We start from the raw sequence: 19,561 nt of genomic DNA, 5'->3' as shown, positions 1-19,561 counted from the left end.
GAACTCCGGTCAACACAAACATTATGACGGCAAATATTTTACTTTCATTATTGTTGTTTATCTCCTCTAAATATGCCAAGGCTACAGCGACCACATATGCGACGTTATGGTTACATTTGGTGTTTTTATATCCCGAGGTCAGTGGCTAAGGCACTGTTATTTCCCCCATAAAAAATGCCCATAAAAAATGAAACACTGCTTATTATTGTATGTAGCTCCGGAGAATGTGTGTGTAAATGTCAGCGTGCTTTAGTTAGTTTGTTCCAACTGTCCTGTTGTTGCTTTTTTTGTCCAATTATTTGAGATCATTTTAAATAATACAGTCCATAAATAATAACTTTTTTCCTCTTCCGAGAAGTGGTTGAATGAGTGGCAGGAACATGAGTAGAACACTGAAATAATAGTTGCTGCTTTTTGCAACAAGTCGAGGAGAGAGACTGTTTTATGAATTAGTGAAATTTAGTATTTTTTTCCTAAAAACTTTAACTTTTATTTATAAACACAGTGCATTTTAGCTGCTTTTTTTTACCATTACAGTCTTTAAACGTACAGTACATACAGAGGGTATGAATGTGTAAGAATGTGCAATATAGAGTCTCTTATATCCTTTTTTTCAGCACAACCTAGGCAATCTGATAAAAAAGAAAAATGCATTTTTACCAACTGTATAAACGCACATGAGCAAAAAGTACTCAAAATGTTTAACATTTGTGAAATGTGAGAATACGTCACAGTTCAAAGTTCACTTGGCTCGTGTTTACGAACAAAAAGAAAATAAAAACAGTCTAATTTTGTGACTTCTGCACAATTATTGCTACTTCATATCACTGCTAAAAATTTCGATATCAAGTGAATCATAACTTTGACGAAAAGAACAAATTTTTTAAAGCCCCAATATGTGACCTATAAACGCAGTTTTGTATTATTCCCACGGCAAATTACCGTGGGTGCACCCGCGGCACAGATCCATGCCCGTGTGACCACTAAGGGTTAATATAAACCTAAAAACTTTTACTGAAATTGTTCACATGAGGTTTTTCTCATGACGGGTTACTCTGTCTTTTCAGCACCATGGACAGCTACAGGTGCAGCATTTCTTTACTGTCTGCATGAGAAAATCTCACGGTCAACTCTTCATTCACACCGCGTTGGCGTGTATCCTGTGTCGTTAGACTGCAGAGGGAACAAAGTTTAACATTAAGCCCCCCCCCCCCCCCCCGTTTGTTTACACATACACGCAGTCGCGCGCTCATTTACTGGCTTATTTAACCACACGTACACTCAAACACAAACACAAACGCACTCATTTATTGACTCATTTAATCACTCTCACACTCCCACAGTTTTATCTCCACTCAAACTTGCGCTCACACTCAGTTACTGTCTCGTTTGCTCAGACAAAGACGGAATTTCTCGCTGGCAGAAAGAAAATCACGAATGGCAATCTTGGTCCCACACACACGTACTATTACTCACCAGTTGGTCACCAGCAGGTCGCCCCACACTGAAACATAAAATGATGTGTATGCTGATATACATTTCAAATACACACACACACACATATACACCAAAGGTACCGTTTATGGCGATATTGCATGTATTCATTCATTTTACTGCAGATGTATGAAAGAAAATAAACCAATAATAAAAAAACAACACACACACACACAATACTTGACACTTGCAGCATGCGTTCAAGCATACTCATATTTTTCAGTGGCCTCTAGGCAGCCGCTCGCAGGCTGGAGTAACAAAAGCACTAATGGTTTACGCCATAAATGTTTAATGCCATAAGAATTGGGTGGAAAGTGAGAGGCTAATGCAGGAGTGTGTGTCAGAGAGGAAGAGATTGAGAGCGAGGCGGAGCGAGGGTGAGCGATGGGTTCTGAACTGCGCGTGATTGATTTATGTCACAGTGCAGCCCAGATCATTCGAAATGGACGGTGCGAGATGTCCGGAGTAAACAGAGACGATTCAAATGTGAAATTCGGTCTGCGTAAACAATTGTTACCTTGGGATTTATTGGATAAGTAGACATTGTAATACCTCGACGGCAGGCTTTCAAAAAAAAACAACACAAAGGTTTTTAGTTTCATTAAGTGTGTGTGTGTGTGTGTGTGTGTGTGTGCATGTGGTAGAAAGAGCTGGCAGTGATAACAAAGAAGAGGTGGAGCTAATTAGACAAACAAAGTGCAGCGCTTGTCCCTAAACCGGCAATTACGGCTGCTCGTCTCACTCGCGTCACGAAAGTGTAACTGAAAGTTTATCTGTAACTGTTTCACTTAAACATCTCACACTTAAATATCCATCAACTTGCAAACACACAGACATTTATCTCCAGCTGCTGAGAGACACCTCACAACAAACTCTCGCCAAATGAGCCGCACGTAAGATATATCCATCACCAAGATGTATGTACATATATATATATATATATATATACATACATATACATATGTATATATATGTATATATATATATATATATATATACATACATATACATATGTATATATATGTATATGTATATATATATACTGTATATACATATATATGTATATGTATATATATATATATGTGTACATACATTAAACAAATAACCGTAAATTAAATAAGAAACAGCTAAAGTGCTCGGAGAATTAAAAAAGAATACATCTGCATCAGTAGTCACTCGTTCTCTGCCGTTGTGTTTATGCACTTTACTGTAATTATCTGTGGTGCGATTTTGCATTTTCATTAACTTTTATTTACAATAATAATTACGAGGGGGGGAAAAAATGAAACGGAGGCAAAATGGCTGAGCACGTTTTACACTTAATGAACACTGCCACCTGAAACAAGGTGAGGAGGTAAAGGGAAAGAGGCAGAAAAAAACTAAATGAATATAATTGTATTATAATATTAAGGCAGACTGCTATTAAAACCAGCAAAGCTGGAAAATTGCTGCTGCAGAGCAATGTAGACCTAATTGTGTGTGTGTGTGTGTGCGCGCGAGTGTGTGTCTGTTTGTGTGTGCATGCGTGGGTGTGTGTGTGTGTGACATGGGAGTTGGGGGTGGTTACTGATGCTTTGAAGGCGACAGAGATTAGTTTTGCCTGAGGTCTCTCTTTTCTTTCTTTCTTTCTTTTTTTCTTTCTTTCTTTGTTTCTTTCTTTCTCTCTCTCTCTCTCTCTCCCCTCTTCCTCACCGTTCATTCTCTATGTCTCTTATATCCTTACCCGACCTCTCTTTAATGGTGTGAAGCTGGATTTTTTAATTTGTCACACCATAAAAATAAAGCCCATTTTCCACCTCAGGGAGCTTAAGGTCTGACAAATGTTACTGGGACAAAGTGACAGAGAAGAAAATGTATGTGTGTGTATGTGTGTGTCTGTGTGTGTGTGTGTGTGTGTGTGTGTGTGTTTGTGTGTGTGCATATGACGTGTATGTGTATATTTTGCACATGTTCCTGTTAGTTTTCTGTGTGTGTGTGTGTGTGTGTGTGCTGACTAAGTGCTACCACTTACCGTCCCATATTTACAACTGTATAGTGAGGTCAGGTGTGCGCCTCAAACGAAACAGCTTAAATACGTATGTGCGATGCATATCATCATTATTATTGTGTTATTGTGCACGTGATGCAGAAACCTGCTGCTTCGGTTTAGGTTTAGGACACGGAAAATCAGAAATGATTGAATGCAAATGGCTTTCTATTGTGTTCTGATTGTGAAAAGATCATTAAAGTAGCCGGGCACACATTCCCTCACTGTTAGATCACAGTCATCTCTTCATCTCAGCTGCTCATTTGCAAGCAACAGCACTTTCCTCACATGACTCTTCCCTCTGTGTCATCAGCTGTGACCGACAAGAGCAGCTTTCCTCAGTTCTCCGCTGTTGCATTTTACACGTACATTTGTCTTGGCGTCATCTTTTTTATTTTTTTTTGCACTGTGACTCACAAACTCCACCTTCTGGTCTGTGAGGTTTAGGCCTCCTGTCACAGTCAGAACGCTGGTGTTTTCTGCCCAGCCAAACATACAAACAGCTACTTTGAACAAATGTCAAAATACAACCACCTTATCAACCAACTAAAATCCGCTTTTACATTCAAATCTATCAGCTGTATTATTAAAAAATTGGATAAACATAAAAAACATTTCACTTTTATAGCAAATATGGATGAGGATTAGGGCCAAATGTGAAAAAAATGACTGAATTCTGAGATTTAAGTAAGAATTCCGAATTTTTCTGACTTAAAGTCAGAATTCGGATTGTTTTCCAATTCTGACCTTTTCTCAGAATTCTGGCTTCTTTATTTTTTTCATTTTGTCTCCAAAAAAATTCATATGTGGCCCTAATCCTCTTCCATAAACAAACAATCAGTACAGTCCAAAATCTTTTCTCTAATTACGACAATATTTGACCAAATAGACATTCATTCTGTGCTGAATAAGACTTGTAACTAGTGCATCAGACCATTAACTCCTCTGATACATGTGTGAGGGAGAGTCATTTTCTCTTAAACTCGTAAACAGACTTATTTTTGCAGCCAGTAGCGTCGCCCCCTCATGGTCACTTAAGAGAATAAAGGTCGCAGGCACTTCTGCAATGGCTTATCGCACCTGCAGTGTCCATTTTGTTATATACTGCCTATGATAAAAGCGTTATTTTAATAATAATTGTATTTATTTATAAATCCCAGGAGAACAACGGATGTACAAAATAAAGTTAATAACAAGATGAATGAAACAATCAATCAATCAATAGAAGAAACAATCAGAGCTGCACAAAAAAAAGAGGATATCTCCTTATGATTACACTCAAACTCCCAGTATTTGGTCAGATCTTTGGTGGTGAATTGGATGTTATATAGTGCACACATCACTAATGAGAGGAACCGTTTGGGTGAAGCTGCCGTTACATATTTCTTGGGCGTGTGGAGAGAAAGTGCGAACGCAAAGCCTGTGGATTGGGGCGTTTGCACGGGGGAGGATAAAGGATGATGAATTGGACGACAGGCGCTGTGGATGTGGAGAATTTAGTTAAGTAATAAGTGAAAAATGTTCACTGCTGAATAATTGATTGTCCCCCTGCCCCCCATCCTCCCTGAACTCACTCCCTCATTTGCACTCATACATGCTGATGAAGAGCTATATCTCTGCTTAGCAGTGAGGGGAAGACCCTGAACACACCCTCTGCTACACACACACACACACACACACACACACACACATTAAGATCTTCTTTTCTGACAGGATCTGATCACTTCGACATTTTCTCTTTTACCCATCTACTGTAGTTAAATGGTGACAGTTCTGACAACATAGTGAAGACACATTTTAATGTTTAGTTAATTTTAGTTTTCATCAACTAAACATTACTTTAGTGCCATGGTTCTCAAACTGAGCTACGTGTACCACTAGTGGTACGCCAGCTTCCTCTGGAAGAAAAAAAATCAGAGTGCACAGAAAATGAAACCAATGACAAAAAATAAATGAAATAATAATTGGAGTCACCTCATCTCTCGCTCCATCTGAAGTCTGAAGTATATCATGTGAGGAAGAGGAGGATGAGCGCGAATTATCTTATTGGGAATAAATCTGCCCCCTGTGAAAAGTCTGTCTACACCACTGTGTTTTAACGTTGTTACTACGAGAGCTCAATATTTTCTCAGGTGGTAAAATGTTTGAGAACCCACAGAACACAGAACACACACACGCGCTAATTAGTGCTATTTTGACCACTCGTCTCTGAGTAGAGACGAGTGGTCAAAATAGCACTAATTAGCGCGTGTGTGTGTGTGTGTGTGTGTTTAGCAGCCTCTCTGAAGAAGTGAATATTGAACACATCTTCAGTAAAATATAATTTTCAGAAATACTTCTACATTTGCTCGGTCTTGCCTCTGTTTTTTTTTGTTTTTTTTATCTCTGAATACTGGACGTCCCCCAATATGATTTGAATAAAACAGCCTTTCATTTGCTCTGTGTACCACAGTGATTTCAAAGCCTCTCGCTTTCATTTAATGTCTTATTCATGATCGGTCATGTTCTTCACTGCTTCTCCTCAGCCTGTCCTCTGCCCTACTCTCTTCATATTAAGATTCCTTACTTGTTATATATTTGAATATGAATCTACATTTCTCTGCAGCGTGAACCCCCCCCCCCCCCCCCCCCCACCACCACCACCAGCGCAAGGCATTGCATCTATAAATATGTCATAATGTGACTAATGCTGGGAGTTTGTGAGGAATGGGGGTTAAACGCTTTGGAAAAGCAAAAACACTCCAAACCGCTGCAAAGAGCCTCGGGGCTGCTCCGACACGTTGAACAGTCAAACTGTAGCGGCAGCAGGTGAACTGAAATCACTGGAGTTCTCGTGGGTTTTTGATCATGTGAGTGGCGCACATTAGAAATGATAAGTGGGGGAAATCATGTTTATTTGGAAAGCTGTAGGTTTGTGAAGCCTGTAGACGCGTCACTTCTCGTGAAGTCTGCAGCGGAGTGGCACATGAAACATACGGGGAGACCTGTCCTAATGGGAAATACTGAGCAGTCTTTTAACACTTAACTTGTCATTATGTAACTATGCACTGCGTTTAAAAGTGATCAATCATTATTCTCATCATTCTCACTCTAAGATAAAAGCTAATCATGGCTCCGACTTTGTCATTCTGCAGCGTGAATTCTAACCTGTGCACTCCAGGGATCTGTTTGGGGGAAAAAAACGTCCACTGGACGCAAAATAGGAGTCAGAGCGTGCAGCTGCATAAAGGGGTGGAGCTGTGGAGGATTAGCTGCTGTATGATAGAAGCGACTGTGTCAGCCTGAACCAGTTCTCAGGCGTTGCTTCCTCACAGTACGTCCAGTTGTGACCAGCCACCATCAATAGTTGTGCTTCCCTTTTCCTATTTTGATTTCATTTCTCAATTTTTGACAAAGTGCAATTGCAGGTGTTTCAGTTGTAGTCTCGCGACATCACATTCTTCTCCTAAAATCTCATCCCGCGAGACTCCACTTTGAGGAAGATGGCCGAAAGCATTTTGCGTCTCCATGGTTTTGGAACTGCGATCTCTATAATTGCTACTGCTGTTGCTATAATTAAGAAATGAAGACTAGAAACACAACTACTGAAGCCACACTTGCTGGCAAAGCGGCTTCATTTCACTTTTTCAACACTGATGTCGTTAAATAAAACGCGTAAACTGGATCCAAATTGTGTTAGATTGTGTAGCAGAACAGGTGTGTTAAATGCCTTGTATTTACTTTAGTACAAAAGCCTCCTCTTGTTTGTCTCTTAATGAGATGTAGGAGGAGCTACAACTAACAATTATTTCCATGATTAATTCATTTGTTATTCATTAATTTCTATTTAATTATTATTCCATTTTCTCAGGTTATTGATTAGTTGTTGATCCTGGAAATATATGAAAATGTTATGTTGTGAAAACTTTGTTTTTTAGTTTGGTTTTTAGACAAAAGTAAAACTGAAAAGAAAGTGTTGTTTCCCACAATTTCTCTGTAATGAACTGAGAGATCGTTTCTTAAACGATCACTCAATTAATCATTGCACTTGCAGTCGTGATGAATTGATTTTTATGATTTTCACCTATGCAAGTTCTCACTCACACATAATAAAATATATATATATATATATAGAGAGAGAGAGAGAGAGAGAGAGAGAGGAGTGTGTGTATGAAAATGAAAAGTACTTCTCTCTGGCCTCATCCTGTCCATGTCAGCAAATCCTGAGCCCGGAGTCCTTATATTCCCACAGTGACAGTTAGAAATCACCTCCCAACACACAATATGCACTGCAGTGCACTGCACACTCAATTAAAGTTTGACCTTAAACCCTTTCTGGGCACTGAAAAGGTGCATTAGCACTGAATCGTGAGTACACCTTTCTGTCCGTGCATGTTTCTTATTATGTCAGCATCTGAGGCCGTACAGAGACTGTTTTATTTAGACTTCAATAATAAATTCTGAACATTAGTGAAATAAGAGGAAGCGGTGGATTTAGTGGGCTCTCTCTCTCCGTGGCACATTTTGTATTTATGGTTCAGTGGAGCTGTACAGCCATTAGAGGAATCAAGCAGCTGCAGAGGGCAGCACTTTGGCAGGGGAGTCGGAAAAAGGGTCCAATAAGGAAAATGCTGAGGCACCAATGGCTGTAGACGCTTATTTCTATAAGGTTTGCTGAGGAATGCATGGCTGCAGCTATGAAGAGGAATGGTGCGGCTCTGTGAGGTCGGATTTGCTCTCTTGCTTTGATTGTGCTCCTGTGATACGCACACACGTCATTTAGTGAGGACAGTTGTGTGTAGGAGAGCGGCTTATTTTTGCTGTCATAACTATGGAATGGGGTTGTTGGAGTAGTGGTGAAGACACCCTCTTTGTATGTGGATCTGTTGGTACTTGTATTTATATTGTTGACACTTCCAACTCTTTATTCTCTTTATTCTTTCACAACTTCTGTTGGCCTCCTCTCATCCAAGAGGCTTCTTACCTTAACTCCCGCGAGTCAGTCGCCTCCAGCTTCGTACACACTCTCCAAAAACCTGTAGGTCAGATTAAGTTGAGCCTCTAAAATGCCCCGTAGGTGTCGACGTGTTTTGTGTATATGGTTGTGTTGCCGCTATGTGTTAGACTGGTCAGCTGTCCACAGCATTGCCTGCTCTGATTGGCTCTGGCATCTAACAAGCCTCAAAGGATAAGCAAGGGAGATAATGGAGGGATGCATATCGGCGTTAGTGTGTTGCTGATGATTTGGTTTAAATTCTTAACACTTTTTTATCATCAAGTCTCTCATTTCTTAGATATAGTCATTTAACCAGAGTGGTGTTTACGTCCTCTACATCCTGGGCTGTTTACTATGACCATGGTCCTGTTCACAGTGATTTGCATCTCGGGGGAGATCTTATCACAAGTGGACAGTTCTGAGTCGGTTCACACCTGCAATTCATGTCTGTCTCCTTCTCACATCTCACTTCCTCACTCTTTATGCAAATAAACCTGCACTTCATTTCTGTTTGCAAAAGAAAAAAAACAACCCTCAAAAATATGTTGTTTTTGAGACAGTCTGTGCCTGTTGTTGAGGTGTTTGTGTCAGTGTGTGTGTGTGAGAGAAGGAGAGCAGAGCCAGAAGGGGCTGAGCAAATCAATGTGCTACGCACAGCTTTACAACGAAATAAGATTTTACACATTTGAACAAATAAGATTGAAAAACAATATAGGCGGTCACTGATGATATTGTGGATATGTGAGGCAGTGGCAAAGTGCTTCACACTGTAGCAGCTCAGATGACATCACTGATGGCCTCTCAGTGTTCCAGCACAGCTAAAAAGCTCAAAGAGTCAAAACTCTTTATTGTCATGTACTAAGTGACAATGCAACATTATTAGCACTAATGAAATTCTTTGTACTCTTAGTGTCTTCTCAACTTTGCAAAATGGAAAATAGCAATAAATATGAACAAGATAGTGCGATTGCTTGTGGTTATATCGACTGTGTCTGAACCTCCCAGTTCTGGTGTTATGCCCCTGAACCGTCTGCCTGACGGCAGGAGGGCGTTGAGTGTGTAGCTGGGGTGGCGGGGGGTCAGAGAGGATCCGGTGTGCCTTCCTCCTGCTGCTCTGAAGGGTAGGCAGCTCTGACCCTGGTGGTGAGCTGTGCTGATGTTTTTTTTTTTAACCAGCCTCTGCAGTGCTTTGTGTCTGAGGGCGGAGAAGTTTCCACAGCCAGGATACTTTCAATGGTCCACCTGTTAAAGTTTGTGAGCATCCTGGTGTCCAGGAGGAAGAGACGCTGTCTCGCCGTCTCTGTGATGACATCAGTGTGTAAAGCCAGCTGAGATCATCACTGAGGCTGCTGCAGCCAATGATGGCGGTATCTTCACCAAACGCCATCATGAAATTTGCTGAAGACACCACCATGATGGTGTTGGAGCCGTGTGTGGAAATAATAATTATTATTATTGTTATTGTTCTTTGACACTGGGATTATTGTGCGGCCAGCACTCTGGAGAAGGAAAAAGTTCCTGTGCACCTGCCTGGAATATTGAGCTTTGTGTGCATTTACTTTCTTAAGAGTTTTACACGCATCACTCCGGGAAACGTGGAATGGGCAGTCGTTGAAGCTGGTGCCTCCCGTACGCTGCAGCTCTTACTGTTACAGTTCATGATGGTCTGTAAAACCTGACACAAGGTTAATACTAGATCTGAACAGACGCCAAAAACCACAATCCGTTGTCAGATCAAGCGCTGATTGGGAAAAAAGCAAGAGTTTCTAGTCAAATGACATCAATTTGAAGCCATCAAAATGTTCAGGCTTGACCACACTGTAGATGAAAGAAAACTAAAATACAGTATGAGAGGGAGCAAAACTTCAAATTCTTCCTTATCAACTTTAACATAAATAGTTCATGGTTCACTTAAGTGTGTGACCCTCAAACTACCCTCTTTTTCCTGCAAGGAAACATGTTGTACCAAATGACTTGACTGCATTATTTAAAGGATATTATGCAAGCCATTCAGTGGGTGGGAAAAGGTCCCCCAAAAAAAAGACCTGGCCAAAAGGAAGCATTTGTGTGTATGTGTGTTGCAGCAGGGGCACTCCAGGGTAAGCTGGGCCACTCTGTACCCATTAGTCAGGGCAGACAGACAGGGACATGGCAGCAATGGAGCACAGGAACAAGGGCATGAGAGAGAGGGTAGAGACAGGAGGAGAGATAGAGGGAGGCCAAAAATAGTTTCTGTGGGTGCTATGGTGGTGATGAAATATTTGAGATTTCTGAAAGGGTAACAGAAAGCATACATGCATGACAGCTGAGAGGCCCTGCCAGTTAGTCTGAGTGCATACACTTGACCTGAGTCTGTCAGTGTAACGGATTCTCTCCATCACAGACGGTATATGCATGTTTACTGAGGGAATCATGAATATTACAGAGTGTGTTTCAGACTAGTGGAGGTTCACGAAGGGCTCGGATGGGGCTGAGTCGGTTCCGTGCAGACATCTGCGCAGCGTCTGAGGAGGAGATCACATGACGTGGACCTGAGCACGGGCCCACACGCACTTGCACGAAGGCGTCAGACATTTCATTTGTATCCTTAGATTTTACGTTCACTGAGCACCACAGCACACAACTGGGTAGTCACTCAATTACCCGATCAGATGATCAGGGGGCAGTGCATTAAATACTGCACACACAGGTCAGAAGCTTGAGGTAATCAAACATCAGAATGACAGTTGAAGAATGGGAAATGTGTTTGTTTGTTTGTTTTTGTAAAACTAGATTATTACATGTTTGCCAGGGAAGATTATTTTTCGTATTCCACAGTAATGGCATTCCACATTTTTAAGGCTAATCCTCTTCGGTGATCTCAACTTATCCCTCTGTTATCACAAAATAAGTCCATGCATAGCTGATGATAGCTAGGTATTGTCACTTGTTTAGTTTTTATTTATCTATCTATTTATTTATTTTATTTATTAATTTTGTTGGTTTTGCTCCAGATGTCTTCCTCTCACACCCCAAACATTTCTCTGGCACGTGTAATGAAACATAGTGCTTGTGACAGGGTGGTTTCAGGGAATAGATCAAATGACAGTGGAAATTAACCAGGCATCTCTTTCTTCCTTTATTACAGTTAAATTAAGAGATGATGTGTGTGTCTTTCTATAGTTGGACATGTTTTCTACTTGGTTAGATGTTAGGGTTAGGCATTAAAAACGCATATCTAAGTAAAACTTTACTTATTACCGCTGTCAAAAATGTGCTCTTTGTTCCTATCAGGAAGATAGTTCCCTATACTCAGACCCCAGAACATGAGCGATATTCAGACCACACACACACACAGTGAGAAAGAAGGGGAGGGGGATCTGTGTGAATGTTTAAAATAATTACAGGCACTTCACCGGGCACTGAACAGAATGGAAGTGTCACTTTCGGAAATTGTATTTTTATTTACTGTGCCAGGTCTCTGCCTGCACCACTTCACGTGGAAGTGCCTTCCCCACACACACAATATATGCGCGTATGGAGGTGTGTGTGTGTGTTCACATGTAAGGTTCACTGTGCATCTCACCGTTTCCTCACTTATTTTGTATACCTATGTGCAAGTCACTGTGTTTTACCTTCATCAGAGGTATTTTGTCATTAGTTTTAATCTCCAAAAGTACAATGTAACTCATTTCACATGCAGTTGAATCAGGTATCATCTCTCTCTCTCTCTCTCTCTCTCACTACTGCCTAATCATGCATGGGCTTCGCCAAATAAAGAGGCAGAATTTGGTCATTGATGAATTGATCAAGTCCCGGTTTCCCTTGGGGGCAGTTCAACTTAAATCCCCTCATTTGCATGCCTTGCTCCTCATTCCTTGTGACCAGATTGGCAATTGATTAGTATATCCAGCAAAAAAAACCACATGGGGCAGCTTCATTGATCGAGCACACGGATGTGCGGGAAGCACAGGACAGAGCACGGAGGTGGATCAGTACGTCCAGTACTGGACGTTTCATCGACGGACAGATCTCTGGTCAGAGGAGGGTAAAGTGTTAGGGAGATTTTCATTATCAGATGAGTCGACCATTGATAGAACCTCTGGAGTCAGTGATGAGTTAAGTTGAAAGATTTCGTTGTCGACAGCTCAGATCCGAGTAGAACTGAGACGATGCCTGACATCTGAACAGGTGTGATCCATATAGATTGGAAGACTTGAGATGGTGTATCCGGTCCAGATTCCTTGGTCTCTAATGAGGGAACCTTGGAAGGCGCCTAGTTTGTGTCTTATCCTAAGTTATGGCTGTTAATATTGAACACCAGCTCTGTTTATAAGAATATGAGCAGAATTCTAAACTTAAAGTTGGCTGAAGATGATCATTTTCTCTCTCAGTGAGGCCTTTAATTCACTCCTGATGCTATTCAGGATCACGGAGTGCATTTTGTCCACAGTAGCGAGAAAAAGTCAGTGTTCCCTCTGGAATGATTTGGTTCTGTGCAGGGAATTTGTCATAAAATATCATCATGCACACAAGTTTCTTGTTAGATCAAATTCACAAGTTTACTTTTTTGCATATATCTGTATTTTAACCCGGAGGTGGATCAGTCGTGCGGAGCAGAGAGAGGCGATGTGCTCTTGGTTTGGGCAGAAAAGTAAGCTCTTCTTGTTGTGGTGCTTCAGGAGTTCAGTTTGGAGATACTGATGCATTTCGACTCGAACAGCGATTGTTCATTTTTTTAAGCTGAAGTAGGATGTTGTCCCTGTCAGTGTCACTGCCCTCCCACCCAGCATCTGTTCCTCTCCTCATTGCTTTGTGTCCAACTCTCTTGTGTCTATTCTGTCTCTTTCTGCCTCAGACAGAAAGAGTGCAGTGATGGAGGGCACCTATGAATAATGTAGTGTTGTTATCACTCTGCTCTGGTTTCTTTTACAATGAATCGGTCTTAAAGCATCAAAAATTTACCAGGGCTTCTCTCTCCATTAAAGATAAGGGCTTCTGCAGGGGCCGAGGCCAGCGGCTCCAGCAGCACAACTTTCAACTCAAATACCATTTGAGACTAATAGAAAATTGAGTAGTGTAAAAAAAAAACAAGAACTTTTGATGGTTTTGGCATGTTTTCATTGTCCAAGCTAATTATTATTGACTTAACAATTATTACAGGAGTGTGCTCATCCATTAGAGAAGCATGGCATCGCTAACAGATGCTAAGCAGGTCAAGAAGCCATGAGATCAGGTGATAAAGCAGGTTAAGAGCACATTTTCCAAGTTAATCCATTTTCATTTGAGGGGAAACAAAGATAAATGGTTTCAGGGAGACATTATAAGCAAATATCCTTTGCAAGAAATCCAAAAGTACAACCTCTTACTCATTTACCACAATTTAAAACACATATTAGCGCCTGCTTGTCCCCCCCCCCACCCGCACCCCCAGCCCCGCCTTCGACAGAATGGTTTAAATTCAGTGCGCTCAATTTCCCCCTGCTCTCTTATTCGGCTGTATCAGCACCATTTCAATTGTACACTATCGATAAATTCTCCTGTCCAGTGCATTCTTACTTGATTGAGTTGGCCCCGGTCTGTTCCTATAGCAAGGGTTCAATCATTTAGCCTTATAGCTCTTAGTGACCACGCTTGACGGTCAATACAGTACGAAGGCAAGCATGTGTGTGTGTGTGTGTGTGTGTGTGTGTGTGACAGGTCAGCGCGGAACATCGAGAGACCTTACACTCATTAGAACACGGACGCAGACGGAGAAAGAGAGTGAAAGATGCAGAAATCCACAGTCGAGTACAGTCGAGAGGGCTTGTGATATCTCTCTGAGTCCCAAAGGGAAGCTGTTGATTGCTAATAGTCATCAAGCTGCCATTTTCTCTGATCTCAATACACTAAAGTCCCCGTGCTTTATCACAACCTCTTCATAATGGGATCAGACAAGCCGTGCGTGTGTGTGTGCGTGTGTGTGTGTGTGTGTGTGTGTGTCTTAACATTTGTGATTACCGTGTATTACTCTTCCTCTCGTCAACATCAGTGAACGCATCCGGCTCACGAGTATCGTATCTGAGACCTGATGTGTCTTGTTCCTAAACACACATCAATAGGCCACACTTTAGGACATGAGTGACATGATCATTAACATGAACAGTAACCTTCGTCAAATACTAACAACAACAGCAAAGGCAGCTTGTGAGAGGATGAAAGTAGATCCCCTCACACAAATGCAAATGCAGGACTTCCTGCGACTACTGTTGTGTGCACTATTGGTTCTTTCAATGGGATGTGCTGACAATAAGAAAACAGTGGAATGACGGCAAACTTTAACCACATTCTTTTGCATTTTAAACCACTTTCATCTTCATTTTCTTTACATTAAAGACCGACATTAATGTTTGTAAAGTAAAGCGGTTTGAAAGTTCAAGAACAGTCGCATCGCAGTGCCGCACAACAATAAAGTTAATTTGGGCTACGGGCACCAGTTTTAAAGCGGTGGGCACCGAAACGAGGCCAAACCACAATGCAGATTTCACGGCCTCATGTCTGTGTCTTAGGTTTTTACATTAGTCACAGCTACCTCAGCAGCGTCTCGTCTCTCTCTCTGTCTCTTAAATATAATGCAATACTCGCATGCGGCTAATGTGCGGCAACATCAAATGCAATAGGTTAAAGAGTGAACTACTTTAAAGTCTTAGGTATTGATGGAAAAGGAATTAGTGGAACTTCTTAAATGTATTACTTGACTTTTTGAGTCCTTAATATCATCAAACCCCGCACCAGAGAGGCTTTTATAAAGGGTTTGTCTGAATGAACACACTTGCAGAGTTCTTTCCTTGATTCGTACGTGTGACTACCCAACCACCACCACCACTGCCCCCCCCCCAGGAACGTGTCTCCTTGCACTGAGTGTGCCGGCGGTGTTGGTGGCTTTGTGCCGGGGTCTGATTGAATCGGGCACACAGGCAGATTTACATATGTTTGCCATTGTTATGGGGTTTAGTGAATATCATGTAGCAGGCCTAGAGGGAGCTGGCAGCCAGTGGACCTGCGACACACTCTGAATCCTAAACAGTCTCCGCTCTCCACCAACACCACCACTCTACTCTTCATGAACATGATTCCCCCCCCCATCCCACTCCCCACCCCACACACACTCTGCTCTTTCCTCTCTCTCTCTCTCTCTCTCTCTCTCTCTCTCTCTCTCTCTCTCTCTCTTGCTGGCTTTCTTGTTTGGGCTATAGCTATCACACTCTAGTCGACACACACACACGCAGGGGTTGGATCGTGGAGTGTCCCCGCTTGGCCAGCGAGGGACTGGGAGTGTCGGCCAATCTCTGCTCAGCCATGTGTTAAATTAGATTCCGTTGCCTCTCTGTCAGAGCTCTCTCTCTTTCTCTCTCTCATTTTCTCTCTCTCTCTCTCTCTCTTTCTTTCTCTGTGTGTGTGTGTGTGTGTGTGTCACACACTTGTGCATAAGTCACTCACTGGGACTGGGTCACTGTCACACATGGTAATGTTCATAGCCGGATCAATTTCAGGATAAACTGAGTGAGTTTGTGGTTGTGCCGCCGTCCTCGTGTTGATGTTTATCATTCGGAGTTACTGTAAAGCTGCAATAGTTCCACATGTAAGTATAGAGAAATGTTTTTACTTTTTGAAAATCAAAAACAACCCCTGTGTTTTCAGCAAACAGAGCTTTCATTTGATGTATGTCGTTATGTATGCATAAAGATTATTACACTTAACGGTGTATGTGTGTGTGTGTGTGTGTGTGTGTGAGAGTGTGTGTGTGTGTGTGTGTGTGTGTGTGTGGCAGAGCGGCTGGCTGTTTTTGTTTTTTTTCCCCCTGGCTGATTTACTGGCTCTTTGCCGCAATCTTCATGAATCTTGTCTCTCTCAATCTGTAATAATTAAGCAGTCGTGATGAAGTGATGGCAGTGAATTGGACAGCACACACACACACACACACACACACACACACACACACACACAGAGTGTGTGAGATGGGATATTCCATTTGACTTATTTGTATTCTGTATCTTGTCTTTTTCAGCTCCCCCTTCCCCCCTAAGATCATTGCAGTGCTTCACGAGTCCAGACACACACACACACACACACACAGCGTTGTAAGTCTGGGGGTGGCAGTGTGAGGGTTGGTGTGATGATCCGAGGCATCGCTGCCCATCGGAGAGCTCGGATAATGGTTAGTTGGGGTTGAGAAAAGCCCTGGGCTATTTTGGAAAATAGCTGAGGAGAAGGGAATCAATATTAGACATACACCCACTGTGCAGCTGTGTGTGGATTTGTGTGTGTGTGTGTGTGTGTGTGCGTGTGTGTGTGTGCGCGTGCACCCATATGTGTGTGTGTGTAAACCTTTCAATTACTCTGCAATGAATTAATCTCGTTGCTTTTTTTCTTGCTTTTTTTATCTGCCCTCAAACAGACAACTGTAACTGTTACAAGTCGTGTCTTTGTCTCCAACGTCCCTCTGATGTTTACTTCCTCTGCTGTGTTGAAAACAAAGCAGGTCATTTCATCCCAACTAAACTTTGGTTCTATTTTAGACTCAGATTTTAGGCACCAAATCCTGACATCATGGATGTATTTCTTTCCATCATTGATGTAGAAGTTGAAAGTGTTTTCATTGTTGGTACTTTATTATTGTTAGATTGACAATCCCCCCCCCCATGGTGGAGTCCTGGGGTTTTCCCCTGACCCATCCCTCCACCTCCACCTCCCTGTGTGTGTGGTCTACAACCACACCTCCCAACCTCCTCCTCTGACTCTCATCATTATATCTCATCTACAACTGCTCGAGGTTTCCGAACAATAAAACCCGACCATGGATCATAATAAGAGGATCGCGCAGGTGACCTATGGGGTCACTTTTTAGGGGAGGACGTTCTCCTTTTAACTCGCATGAAGTAATTTCCGAGATAGACGGGCGGCTGATGCAGGGAGATAGATGGAGGGATAGAGAGAGAGAGAAATGGATAGTATGATTTAGCTGATAGGAGAAATCATTTACCAGCGCAATTTGTCGACAAGGATCTGGGGATGTCTCAGTGTGTCAGCGCCTCAGTCACTTTGATTGATGATGGATATTCACTGACTCTAACGCTCTCTCTCTCTCACTCTGTCTCAGGCTCTCTCTCACTCTCCTTCTCACTCAGCCTCTGTTCCTGATCCTTTGCTGTCTAAACCCCAGCAGGGCAAACCGTCTCACGCTCAGCATGTGTGTGTGTGTGCAGATTGAGGGAGATGTACAGTATCACACCTCAGCTCATGATTTCGACATATTAAAGTGAGAAAGAAAAAACACTTGTGAACCCTTTTCCCTGCAGCTCTTACTACACACTCTGCTGCCATCATTTAACTTGACCGTCTTTGTTCACGGCTCACTGGAGGTGTGTTTGTGTCAGTGTGTTGCTTTGCCTGCAGTGTGTGTGTGTGTGTGTGTGTGTTTACCAGGTGGGGCCATAATATATCAGTTCAGGTCTTTATCAATGCTGCGAGGCAGGGAGGCCTATCGATGAGGCTCCTTGTTTTTAGTGAAACAAGACTCGCCCCAGGGCCACACATCCACCCTGCATAGACTCTGAGATAAACAGTAAGAGAAATCAGTTTGGTGTATGTGTGAGAGCAAAACCTCGCTGAGAGAGAATAACCTGAAACCACAATCAACATGTAGGTCTGTCCGCTTGCCAAACAAACAAAACGTGTTCTTAATCAAGAATGTTATTGCTTTTGACCTCCAGTTCTGTCAGGCAAGTAAAAATCCTTTAACAAAAGAAAAAAAAAAGGGCCAGAAGAGGCTGAATAATGCAGATGTTTTCAGACACACTGATAACAAGTTGATTTAAAACGACGCACGGAGAGACCGAAGAAGGAAAATTCACTAGTGTCAGTATTACAGTTTGGACACATGTGTTTAAATCATGTATACAATGTCATAATGCACTGTCAGACATTATGGGGAGGAGATAAGGGAACTTAAAGGAATTAAAATGACTTAACATTTTACAAAGAAAGAGGGTTTTTTTTTTAAACTGGACACCATCTGAGTACACACTCTGTACTAGTTGGTCCCATTAACTAATACTAGTATTAAATCATTGTTTGCCAACACATACTGTATAAAAGAAGACATCATGGACATGAATTATTCGACTATTTTCAAAATCTACAATAAAATAAGTGTTAACAAACTACAGGAGGAGCTGAAATCCATAATACTTCGAGTTCTGTGAGTCGAGTGCTTATTTAGCTGTTATTTTTGCTTGTTATCCAAACCTAACAAGCACAGTGCCGTGCCCATTCCATTTTTGATGACTTGATTTGTTGCTGCCAAAAAAGACTTCGTTTTTTCTTCATTTGTATGTGAAGTGAGTCAAGCCCCAAATTGAGCAGCACACTTTTCTGCTCCGGGGAGTTGACAATGACTCTGCCAGGAACGGCGTGGCTACGGCCAGTGAGTCATCGGCAAACTGCTTTGTTATGCTCAACACCATCAATCTCCATGCATAAGAATAGCCAACTTCAATACTACTATTGATCAGCGAAACCTCTGGAAACAGCTAAGGTCAGAGCCTCGTTTCACCTCAAAAAGTTGCTGTGATTGATTTATCAAATTTTGGGGAGGGGGGAGGGGGGGAGTGATGAAGTGCTAATGTGTCAGGTGGAGTCATCATTGGTTTGAGGAATCATTTGACATGTAAAGGGGAGAAAGGCGGTTAATCACAATAAAAAAAGGGGAAGATAATTAACATAAATAAATAGATAAATAACACATTCACTGTCTCTCTAGCTCACACACGTTATTTGTGTGTGTATATATATATTTATTTGATTTGATTTGATTTGGTTGCCTTTACTCTCTTCTCCCGTTGTCATAAATATCCCAGTCATTTTCCCCACTATTCTCTAGACCTGACCTTTTCATTTAAAACAGTAGATTCACATTGATTGGTTATACTCTCAAAAGATTTAAAGTTTTAGACATAATTTAGGGAGTTACTGTAGCTGCCGTGACGAGCCTGTTGCGAGCGTTGTTCTACAACTTGTATCATGTATATGAGATGATGTTTTTTTTC

The 19,561-nt window shown here is 41.8% G+C and overlaps 1 protein-coding gene across 10 annotated transcripts in view; it reads left to right on the top strand.

Moving 5' to 3' along the window:
- The window catches only part of rbfox3a (RNA binding fox-1 homolog 3a), a 359,399-nt gene that overhangs the window by 290,178 nt on the left and 49,660 nt on the right, over positions 1 to 19,561 (top strand). The gene's annotated exons all lie outside the window — the stretch shown is intronic.

This window comes from Solea solea, chromosome 21 (assembly GCF_958295425.1).
Source record: "Solea solea chromosome 21, fSolSol10.1, whole genome shotgun sequence".
NCBI lineage: Eukaryota > Metazoa > Chordata > Actinopteri > Pleuronectiformes > Soleidae > Solea > Solea solea.
Note: the sequence above shows the minus strand (reverse complement) of the source record. Positions and strands in the feature narration are given on the sequence as shown.